The 11,105-nt window shown below is 42.1% G+C and overlaps 1 protein-coding gene across 2 annotated transcripts in view; it reads left to right on the top strand.

Annotated features, from left to right (window-relative positions):
- The first annotated feature begins 3,756 nt into the window (after positions 1–3,756).
- Positions 3,757–11,105, top strand: part of def8 (differentially expressed in FDCP 8 homolog) — a 53,604-nt gene continuing 46,255 nt past the window's right edge. For both annotated transcript variants that reach the window (XM_068049253.1, XM_068049252.1), the window contains exon 1: positions 3,757–3,944. The gene's annotated coding sequence lies outside the window, so the exon portion shown is untranslated. The remainder of the gene's footprint in view (positions 3,945–11,105) is intronic.

The following is an 11,105-nucleotide window of genomic DNA, read 5'->3' as shown; positions in this document are numbered from 1 at the left end:
AATAATGAGGAGTTTAGACAGAGTAAATACAGAGAAATTCTTCCCTTGGTGGAAAGGTCAAGAACCGGAGGACACCGATTTAAGGTGAATGGCAAAAGAACCAGAGACGACATGAGGGAAAGCTTTCTTATGCAGCAAGTAGTTAGGATCTAGAATGCTTTGCCTGAGAGTGTGGTGCAGACAGATTCAATCATGGCTTTCAAAAGGGAATTGGATAAGCACCAAAAGAAAAAAATTGCAGGGCTACAGGCAAATGGCAGGGAAGTGGGACTAGCTGAGTTGCTCTTGCAAACAGCCAGCATGGATACAATAGGCTGAATGGCCTCCTTCTGTGCTGCAACCATTCTATGATTCTATTAAATCCTAATTCTATGTATATATGTATATAAGAATGTTTTATCTTACATTATGGAGAGAATTCCAGAGCTTAGGGCTGAGACACCTGAAGGCACAGCCATCAATGCTGAAGCGATGAAAATTGGGGATGCCTAAAAGGCCGAAATTGGAGAAGCACAGAGATCTGAGGGTTGTAGGGCTGGATGAGGTTATAGAGATAAAGGAGTGAGGTGATAGGGCGATTGGAAAACAAGGGCGAGAATTTAAGAATCGAGGTGTTGCCAGACCAGGAACCAATGTATGTCAGTGAGCACAGGGGTGATGGTTGAACAGGACTTGGTGCAAGTTAGGATATGTGCAGCAAAATTTTGAATGAGCTCAACTTTACAGTGGGTGCAACATGGGAGGCCAGTCAGGGCAGCACAAAGGCTGAGCAAGACCTTGTGACTACAAACTCTGATCCGTCAAAAACTCACCTACCAATGTCCTGTTCCACACTAATTCCTATTAGGCCACCTCCCCCAGTCCTCATGGACCTACATTGGTACCTTAAACCAATGCACTAAATTTTGAATCAATGTTCTGATCTTTAAATCATTCCGCGGTCTTGTTTTCCCACGCTACACCCACCCCGCCCACCACCCCCCCCGCCCCGCCCAACTTATCTCTGCAATATCCCAAAGCTTAATACCCCTTCTTCCCCTTGAAGTCTTCTGGATCTAACTTTTGTGCATCTTCCCCTCCCTTCAAACCAGAATTAGTGGAAGAGTATTCAGCTACCTTTGTCCTAATATTTGGACCTCTCTCCCCAAACTTTACCAGCTCACTACTTCTCCCTCAATGTTTGAAAACTTTTTATTTTGAACGTTTGTAAGAAGGGACAACAGAAGCCAAGTTTATTGTGCTAGAGATAACAGAGAGATGAGCTTATTGAGGTACTCAAGATTCTTAAGGGTACTCAAAGAAATACTTGCATTTATATAATGCCTTCTACAACCCCGGGACTTACAAAATTGTTTTACTACCAATGAAATACTTTAACAGTGTAGTCATTGTTGTAATTGGCAAGTTGAATCCTAAAAATCTAATTACCAAGGCAGGGCATGGGATAAAACTCAGAAGAGGGAATGTGAATGGACAGATCAATTTAATTACTTCACATAGAGGGTGATCAATTTTTGTAATGGACTGCCCAGGGAGGCTAATAACATCAATAACTTTAAAGGGGAGTTGCATAATCATTTGTGGAGAAAAATGATATAGTTAGTGAACGGTGTATTCTACTTTTAAATTCTGGCGCTGACCAGATGGACTGAAATGGTCTTCTGATCCTATGCATTTCCATGTTCCGAAATTGTTTGCCAAACAGAGGTCTCAATCATGCCACTTGCATTGAAACATGTCATTACATCCCAGAAACATTGCTCTGTTTCTGGTACATACTGTAATCATAAAAGGTAATCCAGACACCAAAAGTCATTTTTTGGTTGGTGTTAAAATTGCACTGTTTTCCCACATATTCTTATATTCTGCAACAACAACTTATATTTATATAGTACCTTTAACACAATAAAATGTCCCAAGGCACTTCACAGGAGCATTATAAAACAAAATACGACACCCAGCCAAATAAGGAGATATTAGGAAGATGAGGTGCTGTTCCTTGAGCTTGCGTTGAGTTTCACTGGATCACTGCAGCAGGCCGAGGAAATGTGGCTGTGAGAGCAGGATGGTGAAAGAAAATGGCAAACAACTGGAAGCTCGGGGTCATGCATGTGGATTGAGCAGAGGTCTTCTGCAAAGTGGTCACTCATTCTGCGTTTGGTCTCCCTAGTGTAGGGGAGACCGCATTGTGAGCAGTGAATACAGGATACTAAATTGAAAGAAGTACAAGTAAATCGTTGCTTCACCTGGAAGGAGTGTTTGGGGCCTTGAATATTGAGGAGAGGAGGTAAAACGGCGGGTGTTACACCTCCTCCAATTGCATGGGAAGGTGCCGTGGGAAGGGGTCAGGGTGTTGGGGGTGATAGAGGAGTGGACCAGGGTGTTGCAGAGGGAACAGTCCCTTCGGAATGCTGACAGGGGAGGGGAAGGGAAGATGAGTTTGGTAGTGGCAACATGCTGGAAGTTTCAGAAATGGTGGAGGATGATCCTTTTGGATGTGGAGACTGGTGGGGTGGAAAGTGAGGATAGGGGGAACCCTGTCATGGTCTGGGAGGGAGGGGAAGGGGTGAGGGCAGAAGTGCTGGAAATGGGTCAGACACAGACAAGGCCCTGTAAACAACAGTTGGGGGTGGGGGGGATCCTTGGTTGAGGGAAAAGGAAGACATATTAGAAGCGCTGTTGTGGAAAGTTGCATCATCAGAACAGATGCGACAGAGACAGAAAAACTGGGAGAATGGAATGGAGTCCTTACAGGAGGCAGGGTGTGAGGAAGTGTAGTCGAGGTAGCCGTGGGAGTCGGTGGGCTTATAATGAATATTAGTAGACAACCTATCCCCAGAAATGGAGACAGAGAAGCCGAGGAAGGGAAGGGAAGTGTTGGAGATGGACCATGTGAAGGTGAGAGAAGGGTGGAAATTGGAAGCGAAGTCGATGATGTTTTCCAGTTCAGAGCGAGAGCAGGGAATGGCACCGAGACAGTCATAAATGTACTGTGAAAAAAGTTGGGGGAGGGGGCTTGAGTAGAACTAGAACAAGGAATGATCAAGGAACAGCACCTCATCTTCCAAATAGGCACTCTACAGCCCTCTGGACTCAATATTGAGTTCAACAACTTCACACATTAACTTCCATTTTGATTTTTTTTTTAACTGCATGCCAGCCTTAAATTTCTATTTCATGTTTTTGCTTTCGGACACAACTGCTCATTATTCTACCATTAACACTTTCTCTGGACAAATGCTTTATCTTTTACTGTGGCAATTACACCTTTAGTTCCATGACTGCTTTGTCATTTAATCCTTCCTGCCCCTATCACAGACATTCCCTTTTGTTCTTCCTCTGCAACCTCCTCTCCTCTCCTTCCCTCCACCTGCTCAACAGTTCTAACGTTTGACTGTTCTGATGAAAGGCCATAGACCTGAGCTGTTAACTCTGTTTCTCTCTCCACAGATGCTGCCAGAACTGCGGAGTATTTCCAGCACTTTCTGTTTTTCTTTCAGATTTCCAGCATCTGCAGTATTTTGCTTTTATTATCCTGAAGTGCCGTGCGGCCTGTGAGCTTGTTGATTGGTGTAGAGGGTGCGGATGCTGATTAGTGGATTGAGAGGGTACGGATGTTGATTGGTGGGTTATAGAGGATGCGGATGCTGATTGGTGGGTTGTAGAGGGTGCGGATGCTGATTGGTGAGTTGTGGAGGGTGTGGATGCTGATTGGTGAGTTTTAGAAGATGCGGATGCTGATTGGTGGGTAATAGAGGGTGCGGATCGTGCTGAGTGGAGCTTTGCCGGGTGGGTCTGGTCGCTGATCCAGGCTGGGTGCAACTGATGTGGGGAGGCGCAGTGGGGCAATATGTTGCTTTGTCTTGGTGCAGTGCCTCAGGTTGTTTGATTCACTGTCCTCCCCACCCGCTGCCGGTTTCTCCCATTCACACCGTCACGATGAGGTACAGTGTTCGAGCGGTTTATGTTGTAGTGATGTATCCATGCAGCAGTTGTTATGTTCTCGGCTGAAATGAATGCGATACAAAGTATCCCGTTCCAGACAGAGGATACACTGATGCCTTTCCCCGTCTTCCCAGCACTGGCCTTGGGCCCAGCTCCCATTGCACTGTGTTAGGTTACACTGAGCTGCAGCTAGTGTGTAATCTTAAATTCATTCACTCAGTTTAATGCTACTTTGTTGCACAAAAATCGAAGCGGGAGGTTCAGAAATAGGATCTATATTATACTTTAAGAATCTTCATTTTGTGGTTCTAGTGCAGCGCGTGTGAACGTGTTTCATGTTTGTGCACGTCTGGTACATGATTTCCTATTGTGAGAGTAATTGTAGATTCTATTCTGAAGTCCACAACTCTTGCAGTATAGTCTACTGATAATTTTTTTTTTAGCTAAAATGGGAATTATCCATTAATTTGAATGAAGCAAATTGGGAATTTGGTACTACTTTTGTACCAAGTAACTTTGAGTAATTGACTATAATCTTTTTGTCCTATTGTATTTGCTGTGTTTCCTCCATCCTGCATGCAAGAAATGTATGAAGAACGCAGTTAACCTTGTTTTTGTCTATTTATAGCGATGACATTACCTTAAGATCACCTTAACGTTTGTGTAACAGGAGGGGATTTCCAGCAGGTTAGATTTGAGATTAAATGCAAGAGATTTAGAACCGCGAACAGAAGACATTTTGGGGTAGAGTTTGCGCTAGTTTTATCAGCACAATCTGTGTGAAATGAACCAAACCAGCCCAGAAGATCAGGGAGTTTTAAACGCAAGTTACATCAAGTGTAAATCGAGTTTTCACCTTAACCCTGGTTTAAAAATAATTTAGTCCGAAGTAACCCCACCCACAAAACTGTCCATTTCTTGCTGCTTGAGGTAGGTCATCAAATTGAGTTGCGTTTCTTCAGATAGACATTAATAGACACGTTTTAAAAGTCTTTATGTAGTAAAATATTTAATTTAGTAAGAAACTAACCAGGGCATCAATGAAACTAATAAATTGGTCAGTATAGTGTTTGCACTTTATCAGTGATTTAATATCTGGTTACTCAAGTGGAGGACTAGATACTCATTAAAATGCTTATTAATAAAACTGCACCAGGTTACCACTTTTAAGTACATTAATTAATATTAAATACAAATAAAAAAATTGTTCTATTACATTGACCAACTGTGTTGCTTCATGAAAGATTTTATGTTTATGATTATGCTATTACATTTAACGGAATCTTGAACTTTAACCTCACCCCAATTTCAAGCACAATTTGTACTCAATTTTCTGATTACACCCACATCGGAAGCTCGCCCCTTTTGTTTTACACAGATTGAGAGGCTGTGACATGCAGTACTAGAGTTGGTGATTGAAACATGTCAATATTTAAGAATAGGTTGGATAGTGATTGAAAGAAAAGGCAATGATGAGCTATGGGAACAGAATAGACAGTGTTGTAATTTTTATGTAATATCATAAAGTATATTCAGCATTAAAAAAATTACAGATCATAGAGTTGTATTCTAGGTGTCAGACATGCCAACTCCACCATCTCAATCTTCGAGGATGTAACTAGTAGAGTTGATGAGGGGGAGACAGTGGATGTGGTTTATTTGGACTTTCAGAAGGCTTTCGGCAAAGTCCCACGTAAGAGATTAGCATGTAAAATTAAAGTGCATGGGATTGGGGGTAGTGTATTGCGATGGATAGAAAATTGGTTGGCAGACAGGAAACAGAGTAGGGATAAATGGGTCTTTTTCTGAATGGCAGGCAGTGACTCGTGGGGTATTGCAGGGATCGGTGCTAGAGCCTCAGCTATTCACAATATACATCAATGATTTAGATGAGGGAACTAAATGTAATAGCTCCAAATTTGTAGATGACCCAAAACTGGGTGAGGGTGAGTTGTGAGGAAGATGCAGGGTGATTTGGACAAGTTGAGTGAGTGGGCTAATGCATGGCAGATGCAGTATAATGTGGATAAATGTGAGGTTATCCATTTTGGTAGCAAAAACAGGAAGGCAAATTATTATCTGATCAGCTATAAACTGAGAGAGGGGAATATGCAGTGAGATTTGGGTGTTCTCATACACCAGTCGCTGAAGGTAAGCATGCAGGTGCAACAGGCGGTTTAAAAAAGGCAAATGGTATGTTGGCCTTCATAGCGAGAGGATTAGAGTACAGAAGCAGGGATGTCTTGCTGCAATTATACGGGGCCTTGGTGAGGCAACATCTGGAATATTGTGTGCAGTTTTGGTCTCCTTATCTGAGGAAGGATGTTCTTGCTATAGAGGGAGTGCAGCGAAGCTTTACCAGACTGATTCCTGGGATGGTGGGACTGACATATGAGGAGAGATTGAGTTGGTTAGGATTATATTTGCAGGAGTTCAGAAGAGTGAGGGGGGGATCTCACAGAAACCTATAACATTCTAACAGGACTTGAGAGGGCAGATGCAGGAAGGATGTTCCTGATGGTGGGGAAGTCCAGAACCAGGGGTCATAGTCTAAGGATACGGGATAAACCTTTCAGGACTGAGATGAGGAGAAATTTCTTCACCCAGAGAGTGGTGAGCCTGTGGAATTCACTACCCAGAAAGCAGTTGAGGCCAAAACATTGAATGTTTTCAAGAAGGAGTTAGATATAGCTCTTGGGTCTAAAGGGATCAAAGGGTATGGGGCGAAAGCCGGAACAGGCTACTGAGTTGGATGATCAGCCATGATAATGAATGGCGGAGCAGGCTTGAAGGGCCAAATGGCCTACTCCTGCTCCTATTTTCTATGTTTCTATGAGACAAACTCTCAAATCAAGAGATTTGGTATAAAAGTCATGAATTTGATTTTTTTTTAAAAAAAACATAGATTGACAGTTGGTTTGTAAGCCTCATTAGTGGCTTATCTAATCTCTTAACTGGTCAGAGGTCTTTACAAAAGCTATATTACTGCATCTGAACATGCTTTATAAAACTTTTTAAAGAGTCTACCTGTTATCAGTTATGTATTCAGTCTCAACTGACCGAAGGTCATATTTACCAGCCTGGTGTCTCTATTTGGTGGATTTCACGAATGAGGTGGGTTTTATGTTCTATTTTGATTAACAGTTTTGGAGCCAGAAACTGTTAAAACTGGGTTTCTCTCCCATTTTCCCCAGGCTGTGTGCTCCCTATTTCCTCTTAGTAAAACTCTCTACTCGCTAAATAAAAGAAAGTCATATTGAGCAACGTAGATATGGATGCTGCAATCATTTGAATGTAACCCACATCTCCAAACTGAAAACAAATCACCTCATTGCTCTTCGGAAGCAGACTCTTCAGGGCTGCCCAAATTGGTAATGCATGCGTTTCACTGGGATAGTCAAGTTGCTGCTGGGAGTGGGCACGCAGGACGGGCTGCTGTCTAGTTACAGTGCAGAAAGTGGCAGTCTCTCAGCGTGTGGTAAAGCTGGTACTGTTTGCGGGTCTGCATTGGTCTGTCAGTTTTAGCTGCTTCAGGCCTTGGTGATGCAGTGGAGACTTCCAATTTGTACTATTCGTTTGTATGTGGTCATTAGCATGATCCATCTAGGGGAGGAGCAGGATGTAGCAGCCTGCAAAAGGTGTGTTTTCAAGAATACCTGTGAAAAATCTTGAGTTCAGAGGTCTATTGCAAAATCATAAGTGAAGCTTAATTTTACTTTGAAATTGCATCTCTTGATAAATTTGCAAGAGTTGGCATGTCTGCAGTGGTAACACACTCGCTTCCAAGTCAGACGGTTGTGGGTTCAAACCCTACCCCATTCCACAACCCCTCAAATTTATATAATGGAAAAAGAAGTTTCTGCAGCGCTCTGTCCTAAATTGCTTCCATTTAATCTTCTATGTCCCATCACTTAAGAATTTTAAACTAATTTAAGAGATCACTCCATAATCTGTTTTTAACAAAAACAACCCTAATTTTTAAAAGTTTTTCCATATTTGTATTTCCTTGTATCCATGCAACATCTTAGTAAATCTGCGCTGTAACCTTTCTATTACTTCAACATTCTTCCTATAGTGAACATGATTTTGGACTCCGCACAACTCCAACTGTGGTCTTTGAAAGAAATATGTCATTGCATCTCTGATTTTTATATTTTATGTTCCTTGCCAGGTAACCCACTATTTTAGTTTTCTTGATGGTTTCTCCCTTGAGTTGCTGCTTCTAATGTCTTAAAAAATCTGCAAGTCCAAATCCCTTTGCTGTTCTGCATCACCCAGCTTTTCACCATTCAAAGTATAGTTATCACTTTTGAATTCAATAAGCAACTTTAAGTGCCCATTCCACCATCTTGCCAAAATGCCTTTGCAGCTTCCTTTGGTCTTCAGAAATATTTACCATTTCAATATCATCTCTATCTGTTTAGACACTATTAGCCCTATGTCCAGTATTTCTCCTCCCACTTCCCACAGGATCCATGGATATAACCTGTCAGGTCCTGGCATATTGTCCTCCTTTAGCTTAACTAACTTCTCTAATACTTTTTTAAATTATATCTCTCATCTTGCTTTTAATTAATTCAAGAGTTGAAACATTCCACACTTTTTTTTATATTTGTTCATGGGATGTGGGGTTGCTGGCAAGGCCAGCATTTATTGCCCATCCCTAATTGCCCTTGAGATGGTGGTGGTGTACTGACTTCTTGAACCACTACCACTGCAGTCCATGTGGTGTAGGTACACTCAGTGTTATGGAGGGAGTTCCAGGATTTTTATCCAATGACAGTAAAGGAATGACGATTATAGTTCCATGTCAGGATGGTGAGTGACGTGGGGAACTTGTAGGTGCTGCTGTTATCCCTTTGGGTAGTAGAGGTCACAGGTTTGGAAGGTGTTGGGAGCCTTGGCAAGTTGCTGCAGTGCACCTTGTGGATACAGTACACACTGCTGACACATTGTACCAGTGGTGGTGGTAGTGAATCTTTTAAGGTGTTAAGGGGTGCCAGTTAAGTGGACTGCTTTGTCCTCTGGTGTCAAGCTTCTTGAGTCTTGTTGGAGCTGTACTCATCCAGGCATGTGGGGAGTATTCCATCATAATCCTGACATGTTTTGTAGACGGTGGACAGTCTTTGGCCAATCAGGAGATTGACTGACTGCGGAATTCCCAGTCTCTGATCTGCTCTTGTAGCCACAGTATTTATATGGCTAATCCAGTTAAATGTCTGGTCAATGGTAGCCACCCCCCACCCCCTACCCAAGATGTTGGAGTTTGTGATTGTAATGCTGTTGAATGTCAAAGGGAGATGGTTATGGTTAGATTCTCTCTTGTTGGATATGGTCATTGTCTGGTACTTGTGATTGTTACTTGTCACATATCAGCCCAAGCCTGAATGTTGTCAGTAATATAAAAACAAAATACTGCAGATGCTGGAAATCTGAAATAAAATCGGAAAGTGCTGGGAATACACAGCAGGTTAGGCAGCATTAGATGAACAGTCACAGACCTGAAATATTAACTCTGCTCGTCTCTCCACAGATGCTGCCTGACCTGAGTATTTTCAGCATTTTTCTGTTTTTAGTCCTGCATGTTGTCAGGCCTTGCTGCACGCGGGCACAGAGTGCTTCAGTATCTGAGGAGTTGCAAATAGTACTGAACGCTGTATAACCATCAACAAATGTCCCCAGTTCTGACCTTGTATTGGAGGGAATGTCATTGCTGAAGCAGCTGAAGATGGTTGGGCCTAGGACACTGCCCTAAGGAACTCTTAGTGATGTCCTGGGGCTTAAATGTTTGGCCTCCTACAACGACAGCCATCTTCCTTTGTGCTAGGCATGACTCCAACAAGTGGCGTCCAACCCATTAATAATATTAAAGGCCTCTATCAAGTCACCTTAGTCTTTTTTTTTCCCTAAAGGAAAAGCCCTAACTTGTTCAGTCTTTCAGGAAATGCAAGGTTGGATGAAGTAGGAGTTATACATTAATCTTTTTTTATGTACACCTTTTTCATATGTATCTGTTTTATAATTGTGTTTGTGGAAACTCCATAAATTCATAATATATAAAAGTTGAATGTCATGACTTAAGTAGTTCTTTTTGGAGACTGATAACTAATTGTGTGCTAATATTTTCAGATGAGTACATAAAGGAAAGCATGCTGTTTGAGTCTGACCTTCCCAAACTTTCACATTCATTCCTTGTTTACCTTTTGTATACTTACCAGTGGCACACTTTACTGTACAATGCAGAGACAGTAAGGAAGTTATGAAGAGCTCTTATGAACTAGGTTTATACTCTTAACATTTTCTGCTGACTGGCACAGTGAGATTTAAGTCTCAAACACATACATCAGAGGGTTGTTTTCTTCCCTTTCTCTTTTTTATCGCTCCCTTGCTCATCACCCAAAGCTGGCATCAGTTTAGTGCACCTTTACCCACATGTGGATTTGGAGAGACATTTACAAGACTCCTTGGATTAGCTCCATACATGTAATTAATGGAAAAAAAAGTGAAGGAACTGCAGAGATAGTAATGCTAATTCTACCTAACCTGTAGAGTTAATTAATGAAGCAGACATGTTGTACTTGGAAGCCATCCCTCTTTTTAAGGAGTCAGTTTCACTGTACAGTGAAGGCAAGCATGCTCTTTCTGGACTGCCCAGCAGCAATTTTGGACCTTTGTTCTTTGCCAAGTATCTTGGCTTCTGTCGCCTTCCAACTTGGCAAGATTGCATGTTTAGACGTACTGCTAGCCCATTTATTTTTCTAGCAGGACTCCACCTATTAAGTGAGCAAAGGGAGCACTGGAACTGCAAATCAGTGATGTACTGAAGAGTTCCAGATGCCTATGTATGACCATCTGAGTTTCTGTTTTTTTTTGGTGGTTGGGGGCAGGGTGGCAGAGAAGTTAGAAAGTATTTTAAGCGCACTTTTTTTAAAATCATTATTATTATCCTTGAGTGAAAGGTACAATTCTTACTGCTTTTGTCCCTTCCCAAAATACCTCAGAATCTGGCCATGCTGTGGCTAAGAGGGTGGGTCTCTCTCCTGGGGATAACTTATTTTTTTATTCTTTCATGGGATAAGGGTGTCGCTGGCAAGGACAGCATTTGTTGCCTATCCCTAATTGCCCTTTACCATTGAGTGACATTTCAATTGGGCCATTTC

The sequence above is a fragment of the Heterodontus francisci genome, chromosome 17 (assembly GCF_036365525.1).
Source record: "Heterodontus francisci isolate sHetFra1 chromosome 17, sHetFra1.hap1, whole genome shotgun sequence".
NCBI classification, from domain to species: domain Eukaryota; kingdom Metazoa; phylum Chordata; class Chondrichthyes; order Heterodontiformes; family Heterodontidae; genus Heterodontus; species Heterodontus francisci.
Note: the sequence above shows the minus strand (reverse complement) of the source record. Positions and strands in the feature narration are given on the sequence as shown.